Source organism: Arachis hypogaea, chromosome 9 (assembly GCF_003086295.3).
Source record: "Arachis hypogaea cultivar Tifrunner chromosome 9, arahy.Tifrunner.gnm2.J5K5, whole genome shotgun sequence".
NCBI lineage: Eukaryota > Viridiplantae > Streptophyta > Magnoliopsida > Fabales > Fabaceae > Arachis > Arachis hypogaea.
The window spans coordinates 57848652-57868631 of NC_092044.1; the positions used below are offsets into that span (position 1 = coordinate 57848652).

Consider the following 19980-nt stretch of genomic DNA (forward strand, 5'->3'; position numbering starts at 1 on the left):
TCCATAACCATTTGATCTGCCTAACTGAGATTTACAAGGTGACCATAGCTTGCTTCATACCATAATCTCTGTGGGATCGACCCTTACTCACGTAAGGTATAACTTGGATGACCCAGTACACTTGCTGGTTAAGTTGAACGGAGTTGTGAGCTTCTCTAACAGTGCCTGTAACTCTTTTGGTCCAACAACAACACTAAGCTGTTGGTGCCATTACCAGGGATTATTAAGATCCCAATTCATCATACCATGATCTCTTTGGGGTATTTTTGAGTTCATACAAATACAAAGAGACCAATTTTGAGGATCACAATTTCGTCCACCATGTTTTTGGCGCCGTTGCCGGGGATTGTTCGAGTTTGGACAACTGACGGTTCATCTTGTTGCTCAGATTAGGTAATTTTCTTTTTATTTTCTTTTCAAAAAGTTTTCAAAATTTTTCTTTTATTTTCGTTTTTCTAAAAGAATATTTTCGAAAAAATAAAATAAAAATACAAAAAAATTAGAAAATCATAAAAATCAAAAATATTTTGCGTTTCTTGTTTGAGTCTTGAGTCAAATTTTAAGTTTGGTGTCAATTGCATGCCTTAAAATTTTTTCTTGCATTTTTCGAAAAAATTCATGCATTCATGGTGTTCTTCATGATCTTCAAGTTGTTCTTGACAAGTCTTCTTGTTTGATTTTGATGATTTCTTGTTTTGTGTTGTTTGTTGTTTTTCATATGCATTTTTCGTTTGTAAGAGTCCATGCATTAAAGATTTCTAAGTTTGGTGTCTTGCATGTTTTCTTTGCATCAAAAAATTTTCAAAATTATGTTCTTGATGTTCATCATGATCTTCAAAGTGTTCTTGGTGTTCATCTTGACATTCATAGTGTTCTTGCATGCATTAAGTGTTTTGATCCAAAATTTTCATGTTTTGGGTCATATTTGTGTTTTTCTCTCTCATAATTAAAAATTCAAAAAAATCAAAAATATATCTTTTCCATTTTTCTCTCCAAATTTTCGAAATTTTGGGTTGACTTGGTCAAAAATTTTTAAAATTAGTTGTTTCTTACAAGTCAAGTCAAAATTTCAATTTTAAGAAACTTATCTTTTTAAATTCTTTTTCAAACTATTTTCAAAATCCTTTTCCTCATTTTTATATCATATTTTCAAAAATATGCTTACAATTAATGTGATTGGTTCAAAAATTTGAAGTTTGTTACTTTCTTGTTAAGAAAGGTTCAATCTTTAAATCCTAGAATCTTATCTTGTAGTTTCTTGTTAGTTAAGTCATTTTAAAAAAATTAAATCTTTTTCAAAATGCCTTTTTCTTAAAAATCTTATCTTTTTATCTTACCTTTTTCAAATCTTTATCTTTTTCAAAATTTGATTTCAAAATATCTTATCTAACTTCTTATCTTCTCATCTTTTCAAATTTAATTTTAATATTTTTGTTTTAACTAACTATTTGACTTCTTGTTTGTTTCTTATCTTTTTCAAAACCACCTAACTACTCTTTCCTCTCTAATTTTTGAAAATATCTCACCCCTTTTTCAAAAATTCTTTTTAATTAACTAATTGTTTCATGTTTTAATTTTAATTCTACCTTATCTTTTATTTTCGAAAACTACTAACCCCTTTTTAAAAATTATTTTCGAATTCTCTTCCTCTACTCTTCTTCTATTTTAATTAATTATTTACTAACACTCATCTTCACCTCTCTCCATCTAAATATCCGAACCCACTCTTCTTCATTCTTCTCCCCTTTCTTCTTCTACTAACATAAAGGAATCTCTATACTGTGACATAGAGGATTCCTCTTTCTTTTCTTGTTTTCTTCTCTTTCATATGAGCAGGAACAAGGAAAAAGACACTCTTGTTGAAGCTGATCCAGAACCTGAAAGGACTCTGAAGAGGAAACTAAGAAAAGCTAAATTACAACAATCCAGAAGCAACCTTTCAGAAATTTTCGAACAAGAGAAGGAGATGGCAGCCGAACCCAATAATAATAATGCAAGGAGGATGCTTGGTGATTTTACTAAGCCCACATCCAAATTTGATGGAAGAAGCATCTCCATTCCTGCCATAGGAACAAACAACTTTGAGCTGAAACCTCAACTAGTTGCTCTAATGCAACAGAACTGCAAGTTTTATGGACTTCCATCTGAAGATCCTTACCAGTTTTTAACTAAGTTCTTGCAGATTTGTGAGACTGTTAAGACGAATGGAGTAGATCCTGAAGTTTACAGGCTCATGCTTTTCCCTTTTGCTGTAAGAGACAGGGCTAGAATATGGTTGGATTCACAACCTAAGGATAGCCTGGACTCCTGGGATAAGCTGGTCACGGCTTTCTTGGATAAATTCTTTCCTCCTCAAAAGTTGAGCAAGCTCAGAGTGGATGTTCAAACCTTCAAACAAAAAGATGGTGAATCCCTCTTTGAAGCTTGGGAAAGATACAAGCAGCTGACCAAAAGGTGTCCATCTGACATGTTTTCAGAATGGACCATATTAGATATATTCTATTATGGTCTATCTGAATTTTCGAAAATGTCATTGGACCATTCTGCAGGTGGATCCATTCTAAAGAAAACACCTGCAGAAGCTCAAGAGCTTATTGACATGGTTGTAAATAATCAATTCATGTACACTTCTGAGAGGAATTCCATTAATAATGGGATGCCTCAAAGGAAGGGAGTTCTTGAAATTCATGCTCTGAATGCCATATTGGCTCAGAACAAAGTGTTGACTCAGCAAGTCAACATGATCTCTCAAAGTCTGAATGGATGGAAAAATGCATCCAACAGTACTAAAGAGGCAGCTTCTGAAGAAGCTTATGATCCTGAGAACCCTGCAATGGCAGAGGTTAATTACAGGGATGAACCTTATGAAAACACCTATAATTCATCATGGAGAAATCATCCAATTTTCTCATGGAAGGATCAACAAAAGCCTCAACAAGGCTTTAACAATGGTGGACGCAATAGGCTGAGCAATAGCAAGCCTTTTCCATCATATTCTCAGCAACAGACAGAGAATTCTGAACAAAGCACTTCTAATTTAGCAAATTTAGTCTCTGATCTGTCAAAGGCCACTTTAAGTTTCATGAGTGAAACAATGTCCTCCATTAGAAATTTGGAGGCACAAGTGGGCCAACTGAGTAAGAAAGTCATTGAAATTCCTCCCAGTATTCTCCCATGCAACACAGAAGAGAATCCAAAAGGAGAGTGCAAGGCCATTGATGTGATCAATATGGCCGAATGCACAAGGGAGGAGAAGGACGAAAATCCTAGTGAGGAAGACCTCCTGGGACGTCCCTCAAGCAAGAAGGAGTTTCCTATTAAGGATCCAAAGGAATCTGAGACTCATATGGAGACCATAGAGATTCCATTAAATCTCCTTCTGCCATTCATGAGCTCTAAAGACTATTATTCCTCAGAAGAGGATGAAGATGTGACTGGAGAGCAAGTTGCTCAATATTTAGGAGCTATCATGAAGCTGAATGCCAAGTTGTTTGGTAATGAGACTTGGAAAAGTGAACCTCCCTTGCTCATTAATGAACTCGATACCTGGATTCAGCAAATTCTACCTCAAAAGAGACAAGATCCTGGCAAGTTCTTAATATCTTGTACCATAGGCACCATGACCTTTGAAAAAGCTCTATGTGATCTGGGGTCAGGGATAAATCTTATGCCACTCTCTGTAATGTAGAAGCTGGGGATCGTTGAGGTACAACCTGCCTTGTTCTCATTACAATTGGCAGACAAGTCATTGAGACAAGCTTATGGAATAGTAGAGGACGTGTTAGTAAAGGTTGAAGGCCTTTACATCCCTGCTGATTTCATAATCTTAGACACTAGGAAGGAAGAGGATGAATGCATTATCCTTTGAAGACCTTTCCTAGCTACAGCAAGAGCTGTGATAGATGTCAACAGAGGTGAATTAGTCCTTTAATTGAATGGGGACTACCTTGTGTTTAAGGCACATGGCCATCCCTCTGTGACAAAAGAGAGTAAGCATGAAGAGCTTCTCTCAGTTCAGAGTCAAGAAGAGCCCCCACAGTCAAACTCTAAGTTTGGTGTTGGGAGGCCACAACCAAACTCTAAGTTTGGTGTTAAGACCCCATATCCAAACTCTAAGTTTGGTGTTGGGACTATACAACATTGACCTGATCACCTGTGAGGCTCCATGAGAGCCCACTGTCAAGCTAATGACAATAAAAGAGCGCTTGTTGGGAGGCAACCCAATTTTATTTATCTAATTTTTATTTTATTATTATTTTGTGTTTTATTAGGTACATGATCATGAGGAGTCACGAAAAAAATATAAAAATTAAAAATAGAATAAAAAACAGCAGAAGAAAAATCACACCCTGGAGGGAGGACAGACTGGCATTCAACGCCAGTGAGGAGCATCTGGCTGGCGTTCAACGCCAGAACAGAGCATGAATCTGGCGCTGAACGCCAGAAACAAGCAACATCCTGGCGTTTGAACGCCAGGAATGTGCCTTGAGGAAAGCTGGCGCTAAACGCCAGTAACAAGCATGAAACTGGCGTTCAACGCCAGAAACATGCTGCACATGGGCGTTGAACGCCCAGAGTGTGCATCATCTCGGTGTTTAAATGCTAGAATGGTGTGCAGAGGCATTTTACATGCCTAATTGGTGCAGGGATGTAAATCCTTGACACCTCAGGATCTGTGGACCCTACAGGATCATCTCAAGATCTGTGAACCCCACAGGATCCCCACATACCTCACCCTCTCTCTCCATTCATGGTCATCCCTTCTGTTTTTCATTCACCACCTACATCTATCCACTCTTCCCCATACACCCCACCTACCTTTAAAATTCAAATTCTCTTTCCCACCCAATCCCACCTATATAGCCGAATACACACATCCCTCAATCTCCTCCATATCTTCTTCTTATTCTTCATCTTTTCTTTCTTCTCTTGCTCGAGGGCGAGCAATTTTCTAAGTTTGGTGTGGTAAAAGCATAGCTTTTTGCTTTTCCATAACCATTAATGGCACCTAAGGCCAGAGACATCAAAAAAAAGAAGAAGAGAAAAAAGGGAAGACAAAAGCTTCCACCTCTGAGTCATGGGAGATGGAAAGACTCATGTAAAGGGTTTATAGCTCAGTGGTAGAACATTTGACTGCAAATCAAGATATCCCTGAGATACCTCAGGGGATAAATTGTCCTCCACACAATTATTGGGAGCAACTAAGGATAGGAACACCAAAATTACTAGGGATCATGCAACAGAAACAAGGAAGAGACATAAAGGAGCTCAAAAAGCACCATTGGACCTTCAAGAAGGTGCCACCCTCACTCAGGTGGATTCATTCCTTATTCTTATTTCTTTCTGCTTTTCGGTTTTTATGCTGTGTTTATCTATGTTTTGTGTCTCTACTTCATGATCATTAGTAATTAGTAACTATGTCTTAAAGTTATGAATAATTCCATGAATCCTTCACCTCTCTTAAATAAAAAAATGTTTTAATTCAAAAGAACAAGAAGTACATGAATTTCGAATTTATCCTTGAAATTAATTTAATTATATTGATGTGGTGACAATACTTTTTGTCTTCTGAATGAATGCTTAAACAGTGCATATTTTTTGATCTTGTTGTTTATGAATGTTAAAATTGTTGGCTCTTGAAAGAATGATGAACAAAGAGAAATGTTATTGATGATCTGAAAAATCATGAAATTGATTCTTGAAGTAAGAAAAAGCAGTGAAAAAGAAAGCTTGCGAAAAAAAAGAGAGAAATGGCGAAAAAAAATAATAATAGAAAGAAAAAGAAAAAGCAAGCAGAAAAAGCCAATAGCCCTTAAAACCAAAAGGCAAGGGTAAAAAGGATCCAAGGCTTTGAGCATCAATGGATAGGAGGGCCCAAGGAAATAAAATCCAGGCCTAAGCGGCTAAATCAAGCTGTCCCTAACCATGTGCTTGTGTCATGAAGGTCCAAGTGAAAAGCTTGAGATTGAGTGGTTAAAGTCGTGATCCAAAGCAAAAAGAGTGTGCTTAAGAGCTCTGGACACCTCTAACTGGGGACTCTAGCAAAGCTGAGTCACAATCTGAAAAGGTTCACCCAGTCATGTGTCTGTGGCATTTATGTATCCGGTGGTAATACTGGAAAACAAAGTGCTTAGGGCCACGGCCAAGACTCATAAGTAGCTGTGTTCAAGAATCAACATACTTAACTAGGAAAGTCAATAACACTATCCGAAATTCTAAGTTCCTAGAGAAGCCAATCATTCTAAACTTCAAAGGAAAAAAATGAGATGACAAAACTGTTCAGAAGCAAAAAGCTACAAGTCCCGCTCATCTAATTATAATTAATATTCATTGATATTCTGGAATTTATAGTATATTCTCTTGTTTTTAACCTAATTGATTTTCAGTTGCTTGGGGACAAGCAACAATTTAAGTTTGGTGTTGTGATGAGGCGGATAATTTATACGCTTTTTGGCATTGTTTTTAGGTAGTTTTTAGTAAGTTCAAGCTACTTTTAGGGATGTTTTCATTAGTTTTTATGTTAAATTCACATTTCTGGACTTTACTATGAGTTTGTGTGTTTTTCTGTGATTTCAGGTAATTTCTTGCTGAAATTGAGGGACTTGAGCAAAACTCTGATAGGAGGCTAACAAAGGACTGCTGATGTTGTTGGAATCTAACCTCCCTGCACTCAAAATGGATTTTCTGGAGCTACAGAACTCCAAATGGCGCGCTCTCAATGGCGTTGGAAAGTAGACATCCAGAGCTTTCCAACAATATATAATAGTTCATACTTTATTTGGCAATTGACGACGTAAAGTGGCGCTCAACACCAAGTACATGCTGCTGTCTGGAGTTAAACGCCAGAAACACGTCACAACCCGGAGTTGAACGCCCAAAACACGTTATAACTTGGCGTTTAACTCCAAGAGAAGCCTCAGCTCATGGATAGATCAAGCTCAGCCCAAACATACACCAAGTGGGCCCCGAAAGTGGATTTATGCATCAATTACTTACTCATGTAAACCCTAGTAGCTAGTTTAGTATAAATAAGACTTTTTACTAGTGTATTAGTCATCTTTTGACTATTCGGTCTTTTGATCACCTTTATGGGGGCTGGCCATTCGGCCATGCCTGAACCTTTCACTTATGTATTTTCAACGCTGGTGTTTCTGCACACCATAGATTAAGGGTGTGGAGCTCTGCTATACCTCAAGTTTCAATACAATTACTATTATCTTCTATTCAATTCTCTTTTATTCTTATTCCAAGATATACGTTGCACTTCAACTTGATGAATGTGATGATCCGTGACACTCATCATCATTCTCACCTATGAACGCGCGTGACTGACAACCACATCCGTTCTACCTTAGGCCGGGCGCATATCTCTTAGATTCCCTAACAGAATCTTCGTGGTATAAGCTAGATAGATGGCGGCATTCATGGGAATCTAGAAAGTCTAACCTTGTCTGTGGTATTCCGAGCAGGATTTCGGGAATCTGGAAAGTCTAACCTTGTCTGTGGTATTCCGAGTAAGATTCCGGTATTGAATGACTGTGATGAGCTTCAAACTCCTGAAGGCTGGGCGTTAGTGATAGACGCAAAAGAATCAATGGATTCTATTCCAACCTGATTAAGAACCGACAGATGATTAGCCGTGCTGTGACAGAGCATTTGGACCATTTTCACTGAGAGAACGGGATGTAGCCATTGTCAAGGGTGATGCCTCCAAACGATTAGCCATGCAGTGACAGCGCATAGGACCATTTTCCCGAGAGGATGAAAAGTAGCCATTGACGACTGTGATGCCCTACATACAGCTTGCCATGGAAAGGAGTAGGAAGGATTGGATGAATGTAATAAGAAAGTAGAGATTCGAGAGGAGCACAGTATCTCCATACGCCTATCTGAAATTCCCACTATTGATTTACATAAGTATTTCTATCCTATTTTATTTTCTGTTTATTATTAATTTTCGAAATCCATAACCATTTAATCTGCCTAACTGAGATTTACAAGGTGACCATAGCTTGCTTCATACCAACAATCTCTGTGGGATCGACCCTTACTCACGTAAGGTATTACTTGGATGACCCAATACACTTGCTGGTTAAGTTGAACGGAGTTGTGAGCTTCTCTAACAGTGCCTGTAACTCTTTTGATCCAACAACAACACTAAGCTGTTGGTGCCATTACCAGGGATTATTAAGATCCCAATTCATCATACCATGATCTCTTTGGGGTATTTTTGAGTTCATACAAATACAAAGAGACCAATTTTGAGGATCACAATTTCGTCCACCAATACCTCCCTACAATTCCTTGAGAAGACGACCCGAGGTTTAAATACTCGGTTATCAATTTTAAAGGGGTTTCTTACTTGTGACAACCAAAACGTTTGTACGAAGGGATTTTCTGTTGGTTTAGAATCTATACTTACAACGCGACTATATTTTTACAAAATTCTTTACCACGCAAAAAATCCTAACGTCAAAATGGCGCCGTTGCCGGAGAATTGCAAACTTGTGCCTTATTAATTGTTATTGTAAATATTTTTCAAAAAAAATCAAATCTTTTTCAAAATATTTTCTTTTTGTTAGTTTTTGTTTTTATTTTCTTCTACTACTATGAACTCTCATCCCTTTGGGTATGAGTCTGGTTACAAGTATGTTGCAGGAAGAGGAAGCTATAACAGGAATATGTATCAAGGTCAAAGCAATCAAAGATGGACGGAGCCAAGAGGATCTGATCAACCCTTTAGGCAACAACATCCTCCTAGATATCACAGACAAAGACCATTCTACAATGCATACCAAGCTGATAGATATGGTGGACCGCCTAGTAGCTACCAACAAGTCCCACCGTATGCTCAGAGACCATCCTCACAACATAACTTTGAACCACCACACTCACAAGCCCCTTTCCACCATTCACCTCCATATGACCCCAATCCTTATTCACCACACCAACCACCATATGAACCATACCCAGAACCACCACCTCAATATACACCATTTCCATATCCTTATCAAGAGGAACCACCTCCGTGTTATGAACCTTTTCTCCCAACAAGTGAACCCTCCTATCCACCCTAAACCTCCATGGAGAAAGCATTTGCCGATCTAAACTCTGCTATACAAGCTCTCGCCGCCCAAATCGGACCACCAAATACCCCCAATATTCAACCCTCAAGCTCCAATGCACTTTCATCTCAACCACATAATGATCCACCCATCCCATCACCACCATCCGTGGAAGAGCACCAACATCCATCAATCCAAGAGCAACATGATCCCACTGATACTATTGACATGGAACAAGAGAGAGAAGATCATCTTCGCAAATCCATACTTCATAAGGAGCTAGAGGAGGCACTAAAGGTGAAGGTAGTAGAGACCCTTGAAGTTAACATCGCGATTGAAGAACTAGTGAAAGAAGATAACAAGGAGGATTTTGTACTTGAAGGTGAAGAAATAGTTGAACAGGAAATCATCAAGGATGAATACGATTTCATACTTAAACACCTGGATCAAGCAATAAATCGATTACCTTTCTGATGTTCGGACATTCAAGGAACCCCCATGGCTTCATGTGGAGAATCTACTGAAGAACGTAGCAGGAAGGAGAAGTTAGGCACTCCGGTAGATAGTGAGCAGCACAATTTGGTATTGGAACAAGTGGAGGAAGCCAGAATTATTGGAGAAAAAGAGGAGGCAGTGATTGAAGACTTAGGAGATGCTGAACCTCCATGGGAAAGTCAAGTTATAGAGCCTCCTTCAAAGACGTTTGAAACTGATGTTGAGGAGGGTGTACAACCTCCAAGGCATCTCATGGTTGAAGACTTTGAAGGGGATGATCAAGAGATGGATTCAATCATTGATGAATTCTTATCTACATTTGAATCCTCTTCCATTGGACTTGATATGGAGTTTAAAAGAAGAAGAAGCACAACCTCCCATGCCATTGGTAAATAATAAAGAAGAGATTGATTTGGAAGAAAGCCACCAAGAGAAAGAGGTTGAAATTGAAGAAGCTTACAAAGAGGTGGAAGTTGTCAGAGAAGAGCACAAGGGAGTGGAGCTTGCAAGTTCATTAGAAACCCTTCCCCCTACGTTGCCATCATCCTTCACAACATTCAAGTGGGTAAAATTCATATCCCTTAGCTTTTTAATTCCACTTGAATATGGGCTACTGGAGACGGATGGTCAACTTAGAACTCTTTGTGGCATTAAGAGTAAGAGGAAGATGGTCAGTGGTAAGAATTGTCCTGCAAGGTTCATTATGGTTGGAAGCTTTAAGTTTAAATGCAAAGGTTGGTATAGAGCTCAATTGAATGGGTCTAGGAAGTTGTTTGGACGCTTCAGTGAGAATTCTAAAGCTGAGCCACCCGGCTGGAACAATGATGATCAACTTGAGGACAGGTGTAGAAACAAGATTTGGGATTCGGGAATATATGAGGATCAATTTTGGGAGCTCAAAGCTTGTGAAGAACTCCATCAAAGCTTGAGGAATTTACTTAGTATGGATAGAGCTTATTGGAAGACCAAGCATTGGTGGAAGTTTCAAGATGAGTTCAAGCATAAGCCACCATGACAAGGAGCTCGCCAAATGTCCAACTTAGGGACTTTAACTAAAAGTTCTAGGTGGGAGACAACCCACCATGGTATGATCGTTCCCTTTTTAGTTTGAATTCTAGTTTGTTTTGTTTGTTTTTGAGTTTTGATTGAACCTGGAATCATGCATACCTGCATAGCATTCATATTAAGCATTGCATTCTGCATACTGCATTAAAAAAAAATTCGCACGCAATGCGATAGCGTCAGTGACGCGTCCGCGTCGTAGGTGCTTTAGGGAGAAATGAAAAGCGAACAGAGAGTCACGCGAGATTGTGGCTGGAGGCGTGCCTTTGGCACAAATTTGACCCACGCGACCGCGTCGCTGACGCGTCCACGTCATGTGGGAAAAATGCCTCCCACGCGTCCGCGTCACCCACACGAATGCGTGCCCTGTGAATCGACATAAAAAGGGTGTATGGCTGAAAGTTGAGCTGGATCGTGACTGGACTCGTGCTAGAAGCACAAGCCTTACCACGCGGACGCATAGCTGACGCGTCAGCATCAGATTCCTATAATGGCCACTCACGCGATCGCGTCGACCACGCGACCGCGTCACCCTAGAATTTGGCAATAATGAATTTTGAACAGAGAGTTGTGCGAACGCGAGGCTGCCCTCGCGCCAGTAGCACAAAATGCGTCACGCGCGCGTCGATTAATTTAAGCGCAAGTCACGCGACCACGTCCCCACGCGCCCGCGTCGCTTGCGCCGCACAATTTATCCAAGGCAGCCAAATATCTTATCATTTCTTCCCTATGTCTAATTCTTTTCTTCCTTTCTTATTTCTTTTCTTCTTTCTTCTTCCTTTTCTTACTTTCTTCTTCTCACCCCTCTTCACTTCCATTTAATTTATTTGCATAGTTTCATTCATTGCATTATCTTCATTGGTGTTAACAATTTATTTATTTTACTTGTGGATTATTCAAAGAATTGTTTGACAATTATATAATTTTTTTAAAAGGCTGCTTGCATGTTCAACTGAATACTTTCAATAACTTATTTACCATGCATGCTATGTGTTTGTGAAAAAACCCGTATGGCATCATGCACTACTTTTATGTTATCCTACTACTCTAATGCCTGTTTTTCACAAAACCCTTTCCACATTTTATTTTTAATTATAATTGTCAATACAAACGTGATTGTCGGTTTGTTACGAGTAATAATACATTTTTAATCTTTGATGCTTGATCTATGCTACTCATGCCCTTGCCGGCATGCTAATAAACATCTTGCATCCAATACTCCCCATGCCTTGCTATATTTCCATTGATGAACTGATCACATGGAATCACGACCATGTCTTTCATTCACTATTTCCCTTACTTGGCATGATTATCACTCATACTGCCCTCCTCTTTGCTCTATCCCTTTGACTTCATGTCCTTTTCTCTTCTCCCTTTTTCAGGCTGGCCACCAGAATGGGTAAAGAGATCGCCTCTACAACGAGCAACAGCTGAGGAACCACATCCCCCGCCACCTGTACATCTTTGCATGCACCGACGACGGTGCAATTTTTAAGTGTGGAGAGGTTGATACCGATCTCCACGGGTTAGTTAGTCCCTTCTCAACACTAATTTTTGTTTTTCATTGTTGCATTTGCATGTTTGACTGCATATCTGTTTTATTTTGTGCATATTTTACCACTTGGTTGAAGTAACATTTTCTTTTTCAAGAAAATTTTTATAGTATTTCACTAATTTGAATTAAACTTTTTTTTTTGAAAAACTTGTTTGGAGAAATATTATATTGGAACATGGTTAAGAGCTCGAACACACAAAACCAGTGAGATTTTGAGCCTATTTGATTGGTTGCATTTTATCAACCAATATATTTTATTTTTGTGTGTTTTTCTCTCTAAAATTGTGATCTTTGTCTTGCTTAATTCTATATTTCCATTATTTGATGTATGCATGCACTTATATGATTGAGGCCTTGTTTCACTGAGCTTACATACCCATATGGCCTTACCTTTTATTATCCTTTGCAAACCTATGTTGAGCCTATTTTACCCCTTGTTCTTTACTTTAGCTCATCACTAACTCTAAGCGGAAAACAATAATGTACTTAATTTGAATCCTTGATTAGCTTAGACTAATGAGAATGCTCATGAATTAAGTGTGGGGAAAAGTGGGTTTAGAAACGTTTGGTTTGGGAATTGAGTATGTTAGACTTTGTGTGAAAATGTGCAAAATAATAGTTGAGCACATATTATTGCATTCAATACTTTAATCATATGCATTGAGAAGAATAAAAGAAAAAAAGAAAAAAAAAGAGAAAAAAAGTGAAAAAGAAAAAAAAGCAAATAATAAAAGAGGACAAAATGCCCCAAAGTAAGTGTTGGTATCAATGCATATGTACTGAACTCAAATTTAGGATGCATGAATATATGGAAAACACAGTTAATGGAAAGTTAGATTTTGTATTTTAATTAAATGGATTATCTTAAGTTAGGTGGAAAGTTTATGTTAATTAAGGATTCAGATTTTAGTCCACTTGGCCAAATACAATCCTACCTTGACCCTAATGCCATTACAACCCTTAAAAGACCTCTTGATTTGTGTATTGGTGCATTAAATTTTTGTTGATTGTTAGATGAAGAGCAAGCTATAGAAAGCAAGATTAGTAGAGAATTAAGAGAATTGACCCTAGACACTTAAGAGTTAGAATGATATACACTACCAGTAAGGGTTCAGTGCTTAATTCTATGTTCCCTGCTTTCATGAGCTATCTTCTTCTTGAAAGTTATTTGTATTGTATTTTGTGACTTGAATTAGTGAAATCCGGTTCATATTTATTCTTGAAGGATTTATTTACTTTTTCACCAAGTAGGTAGAATCATTTTAGCATGTAGTTGCATTCACATTCATAGGTTTTATTGCATGAGTCTTGCCTTTCCCTACTCATTTATTTGGTCTCCTTGAGTTTAGCATGAGGACATGCTAATGTTTAAGTGTGGGGAGTTTGATAAACCACTATTTTATGGTTTATATTGTATTTAATTGAGTGGTTTTATCAAGCTTTTCACCCACTTATTCATATGATTTGCATGATTTATATTTCCTTCCTAAAGTTATTACATGATTGAAAACCTACTTCCTAGAGATTTTTAATTAGGTATTTTAATTCTCCTTTATTCCATTCGATGTCATGATCTGTGTGTTAAGTGTTTCAGGCTTTATAGGGCATGAATGAGTGGGAGATTGGAAAGGAAGCTTGCAAAAATGGAAGGAATACAAGAAATTAAGGAGATGACCAGCGAGAAATGACACAGCCACATGACTCACGCGACCGCGCAGAAGAGAGGAAATCGCAGTGACACGGCCTCATGGCTCACGCAACTGTGCGGATTGGAAAAGCACGAACGACGCGAATGTGTGGACGCACGCGTGATACGAAAAAGCTGAGTGACGCAATTGCGTGGACGACGCGGACGCGTGACGTACGCGATCTGCAGAATTACAAAAGTCGCTGGCAGAGATTCTGGGCCGCATTTCAACCCAATTTTCGGCCCAGAAACAAAGATTAAAGTTAGGGAACATGTAGTTTTTAGAGAGAGAGGTTCTCTCCTCTCTCTTAGGATTTAGGATTAGGATTCCTCTTAAATGATTTAGGATTTCAACTCTTCATCAGGTTCAATATTCCTTTTTACTTTATATTCCTCTTTTACTTTCAGATACTTTAATGCTTGTATTAGTTATGTTGCCTATTTGGCTTATGAACTTTTCATGTTAGGATTTTCTTAATTAATATAATTTGAGGTATTTCAGACTTATGATTGTTTTCTCTAATTTATGTTATTGATGCTTGGGCTCTATCCAAATTATTTTCATTCAAGTAGATTTTATTCCCTTTTGGCTTTGGTTGATTAATTGGTAACTCTTGAGTTATCAAATTCATTGTTAACTGAAAATTGGAATTCTTCAAGAATTAATTCGAGTTCCACTAACTCTAGCCTTTCCTAAGGAAAGACTAGGACTTGAGGAATAAAAATTAATTCATCCACTTAACTTACCTTCATAGTTAGAGGTTGACTTAGTGGGAGAAAAATCCAATTCTCATCACAATTGATAAGGATAACTATGATAGGACTTCCAGTTCTCACACCTTGCCAAGAGCTTTACTAGTTATTATTTTGACAACTTGTTATTTTACAATAGTTGTTCAACCCTTTTGAAAACCCCAAAATATTCATTTGCATAACCAATAATAAGAACCTACCTCCCTGCAATTCTTTAAGAAGACGACCTGAGGTTTAAATACTCGGTTATCAATTTTAAAGGGGTTTGTTATTTGTGACAACCAAAACGTTTGTACGAAGGGATTTTATGTTGGTTTTGAATCTATACTTATAACGCGACTATATTTTTACAAAATTCTTTACCACGCAAAAAATCCTAACGTCAGTAGTGTTAGGAGGATTCTAAGCTATTTTTGTCATTTCTAAAAAAAAAGGGGTAAGGACGCGAACGCACGCAGTACGCGAATGCAGGCCCATAAAATTTTCAAGAGAGTTGGGCCACCCCTGCGCCAACATTAAGCTCCTAGCACAACCTCATTCGCGCAGATGCGCACTGTGCACAGGCGCGCCGATGGCATAATGCGCAATGCGTGCGCCCGCACACATGGCGCTTATGCGCCGATCCACTGACGCAATTTTCAGACCAATAACCTGAGAGTTACGCTAACTTTGGGCTAGTATTAAGCCTTTGACCCAACTCACCAGACGCGGATGCGCACTGTACGCGTCTGCGCCCATGCCTACACCCGCCTTCTACGCGAAGGCGCACTTGGCGCTTTCGCGTGCTCTCTTCACTCAACAATCCACGCGCCCGTGCATGATACGCGCATGCATGGATTTGAATTTCTTAATACCCCAGGGACGCGAAGAAAATCCCATCGCGCGCCCTAACCCCTTCGTCTTCCTAATGTTCCCTCTCTCCTTTCCCTCCATTGCCATCTTCCTCAAGCTCTACACCACCACTATACCCACTGCTCCGGCAACACCACTGCCACCGCCGTCACCTCTTCTTTCTTTTCTCTTCCCCTTCCTTCCTCCTCTCCTCTCTCGGACCCATCCCCTCACCCCCACCAAGCACCGCCGCGACCACCATTGTTGCGGGTGAGCCTCCACCAATAACCACCAACCCTTCTCAATTCATTCTCTGCTTCTACCAAGTTGCGTTTCTGCTCTGACGCTGCTCCACCCCTGTTCTGCCTCTTCCACTCCGCGCCACTGCTGCCACCACCACTGGGTAGCACTGCGCCGCTGCTTCTCTCTCTCCCCTCCCTGCTCACTTCCAATCTCCAGCCCCATTTCTACTTTACTCATTCACCAGGTTCCGCTGCTTCCCCATTGCTCTGCCTCTATTCTTCGTTCTTTCATTTAGTTTTTAGTTGTTAATTTTAGTTAGTTAGTTGTTTAATTCTGCATGTTAGGATAGGTAGAAATGTATGTTGTTAGGTAGTTAGGTTGTCGTTAGAGGATTCTAAGCCTGATAAGTGCTCCGTTTGTGATTATTTGTTTGAGTGTTACATGCTGAATATTAAGTAGTGTGCTCTGTTTTATATGTTTTGTTTCTCTGCTGCCTTGCTTGATTGATGCTGCCCGAGTCATATGCTTCCCTTGATTGTTTTACCTATTGATATGTGAACTCATATGACTGATTTTGCTGCTATTTGCTATCCTGAAACGTCCGATTTACTACCAGAATGCTGTCCAATTTTCTAAAAATTGTTTTGGTTTTAAACATGTTACCTATAACTGAACTCGATGCTATTGGAGTTGCGTATCCACCTGAATACACCAAGTTCAATTCTTATGTAACTTTGGGTTGGTCTTTCCGTGTTTCATATGTTTCCCATGATTTGCTTTGAACCCTCACATGCTGTCACTTTTAAAGTTAATCAAATGCCTTTGACTTGTGCTACATTCATCATTTGATTTCACTTGACTATTTCTTTGAACATGGTTGATTCTTCTATAATAATTGGTGCATTTCAATCATGTAGCACACTTGATTTAAATCAGTTTCTAATTTGGTTTTGGTTACACAAAGTACATTTCACCCTTTGTAACACCAATTATTGCAATCAGTGACCGTGACATTGATTGATGACTTGCTTTCAATTAATTGCTCTTTTCGCAATTTCATATTTCATCGTCAATGATTGCATTTCTTTCATGAATGTGAGCATGCTTGTTTTCATTCCTTCGTGAACTCCTCTTGATTGAGACAATGACCATCATACCCCTAAGCTTTGAACTAGATTTTCTAACTTCTAACTTACTTACCTTCCTAACCTTTCCTTTGGTTTTAAGCTAACCCATTGACCATTCTTTTGGGTAAGATGCTCATTGAGCTTAATAAACAAGCATGATGTGATTGTTGTTTGCATTCTTGGTTTGTGACTTTATTTTCTTCTCCACCTTGTGATTATTTGCATTCCAAGCATTGTCTTTTCTTACCTCACTTCATGAACATGCCTTACCTTGCTTGCTAGTCCTCTACTTGGCTAATTGCTTATTTCATATCATATAATCTTTTTAGGATATCGGATAAAGGAAAAGCCAACGCGACTACCTCTAGAAAAAAGAAGGAACCTCAAGCCCCTACCATCTCTCCTTATGCTAAATATGCTAGGAAACCACTAAATGAAGTGGATAAGGAGAATCAGCAACTACCGCCCACTAACACAAACAAGTTTCCCAACCTGTATTGTGAGCTTTGCTTCTCCACCTATCGAAAAATGAATCTGAATATTGAGAAGAAGTTGGCCTTTCCAGACAACCTGAGGGGCACCATTGGGGCCCGTATTCAGGGATTGGGCCTAGGCTTTCTTGATAGGAATGTGGGAAGGATAAACTTTTCATGGGTCAAGGAGTTTTACTACAACTTCTTTCAAGTGACTCTTGATTCAGTTTACCTATGAGGCGGGCAGGTTTTAGTTACTGAGGCTGCCATTGAGGATGCACTGCACTGCCCACTTAAGATTGGTGACACATGTGCCTATCACCAGGTAGAGATAGCGATTAATGCTATGACTTTTGAATATGAGGCGCTGAAGTGCGTTATTGCCACCATGGACGCCCCTTGGGTGATAGATTCTAACAACAAGAGGCCCAAGGGGATGTTACTTGCTTATCTGTCTAAAAAGGCTAAGACTTGGCAACAGATATTTGCCCATTATGTCATGCCCACTACCCATTTTTTTGAGATTCTGATAGATATGCTTTTTCTGATCGGCTGTGTGATGGAGGGGAAGGAGGTCTACTTCCCCCAGTTGATCTGGAGATGCATGTGGCGAGCACATATCAGGGGCCTACTACCATTCTCCACATTGGTCACTCGGATGATTGAGTTAGCAGGCACTCTATAGAGGGACGATGATGTGTTACCACCACCCTCAGACGAGGACGAAAAGGAAGATACTATTTCGTGGGGTACATGGGTGCACGAGAAACCCCCATCCAGGCGCCGCTCTTGAGCTAGAGCAGCAGTAGAGGCAACCAGACCTTCTTCTTCAGTAGCGGCAGTAGCACCTTTACCACTACCACCACCACCAGCACCCGAGCCGACCTATCTTCTGGTTCAGCATCTGTTTCGATTCATGGAGCGCAGTGAGCGCCGTCTTATGCTGCGCCTTGATAGACTGAATCATGCATTCGGAGCACAGGACATTGAGTTACCACTCTTCCCGACCCTTCCGCATCCAATGAGGAGGAGCCGACTCAGCAAGAGACATAGCAACCTGATGAGCGGATAATTTATACGCTTTTGGCATTGTTTTTAGGTAGTTTTTAGTAAGATCTAGCTACTTTTTAGTATATTTTTATTAGTTTTTAAGAAAAATTCACATTTTTTGACTTTAATATGAGTTTGTGCGTTTTTCTATGATTTCAGGTATTTTTTGGCTGAAATTGAGGGACCTGAGCAAAAATCTTATTCAGAGGCTGAAAAAGGACTGCAGATGCTGTTGGATTCTGACCTTCCTGCACTCAAAATAGATTTTCTGGAGCTACAGAAGCCCAGTTGGCGCACTCTTAATTTCATTTGAAAGTAGACATCCTGGGCTTTTCAGAAATATATAATAGTCTATACTTTGCTCGAGTTTTGACGATGCAAACTGGCGTTTAAACGCCAACTTCCTACCATATTCTGGCATTAAACGCCAGAATTGAGTTACAAGCTGGAGTTAAGCGCCCAAGTTAGCACCAAAGCTGGCGTTTAACTCCAAGAAAAGTCTCTACACGTGAAAACTTCAATGCTCAACCCAAGCACATACCAAGTGGGCCCCGGAAGTAGATTTCTGCACTATTTACTTGTCTCTGTAAACCCTAGTAACTAGTTTATTATAAATAGGACTTTTTACTATTGTATTTTCATCTTTTTGATCATCATTGATCTTGGGATCGGGGTCTTGGTTATTCTGGTTCCCTCTCTGGGGCCAAAACCAATGAACACCATTATCACTTATGTATTTTCAACGGTGGAGTTTCTACACCTCATAGATTAAGGTGTGGAGCTCTGCTGTTCCTCGAGTATTAATGCAAAGTACTATTGTTCTACTATTCAATTCAATCTTATTTTTATTTTAAGATATTCATTCGCACACAAAAACATGATAAATGTGATGATCAAGTGACACTCTTCACCATTCTCACTTACGAACGCGTGCCTGACAAACACTTCCATTCTACATGAAAACAGGCTTGAATGCATATCTCTTGGATCTCTCTTCAATGATTCACATCGTCTCTCCTGACAACAGAGCATCTGAATCTGAGATTAGAATCTTCGTGGTAAAGGCTAGAATCAATTGGCAGCATTCCTGAGATCTGGAAAGTCTAAACCTTGTCTGTGGTATTCCGAGTAGGATCTGCGAAGGGATGACTGTGATAAGCTTCAAACTCGCGACTGTGGGGAGCAGTGATAGTGTGCAAAAGGATCATTGGATCTTATTCCGACACGATCGAGAACTGACAACTGATTAGCCATGCGGTAGCTGTGCCTGGTATTTTTTATCCGAGACGAGAAATCTAACAGTTGATTAGCCGTACAGAAACTGTAGAGGACCATTTTCACTGAGAGGACGGGAGGTAGCCATTGACAACGGTGATTCCCAACATACAGCTTGCCATAGAAAGGAGTATGAATGATTGAATGAAGGTAGTAGGAAAGCAAAGATTTAGAAGGAATAACGCATTTGCATACGCTTATCTGAAATTCCGACCAATGAATTACATAAGTATCTCTATCTTTATTTTATTTTTATTTATCTTTTAATTATCAAAGCTTCATAACCATTTGAATCCACCTGACTGAGATTTACAAGATGACCATAGCTTGCTTTAAGCCGACAATCTCCGTGGGATTGACCCTT

At 39.3% G+C, this 19980-nt stretch overlaps 1 non-coding gene across 1 annotated transcript; it reads right to left on the reverse strand.

Moving 5' to 3' along the window:
* Window positions 1-2365: 2365 nt before the first annotated feature.
* On the reverse strand, window positions 2366-2469 carry LOC112713930 (small nucleolar RNA R71). The gene has a single exon (XR_003158890.1). It is a non-coding gene; the product is annotated as a small nucleolar RNA R71 (small nucleolar RNA).
* Between the last annotated feature and the right edge of the window lie 17511 nt (window positions 2470-19980).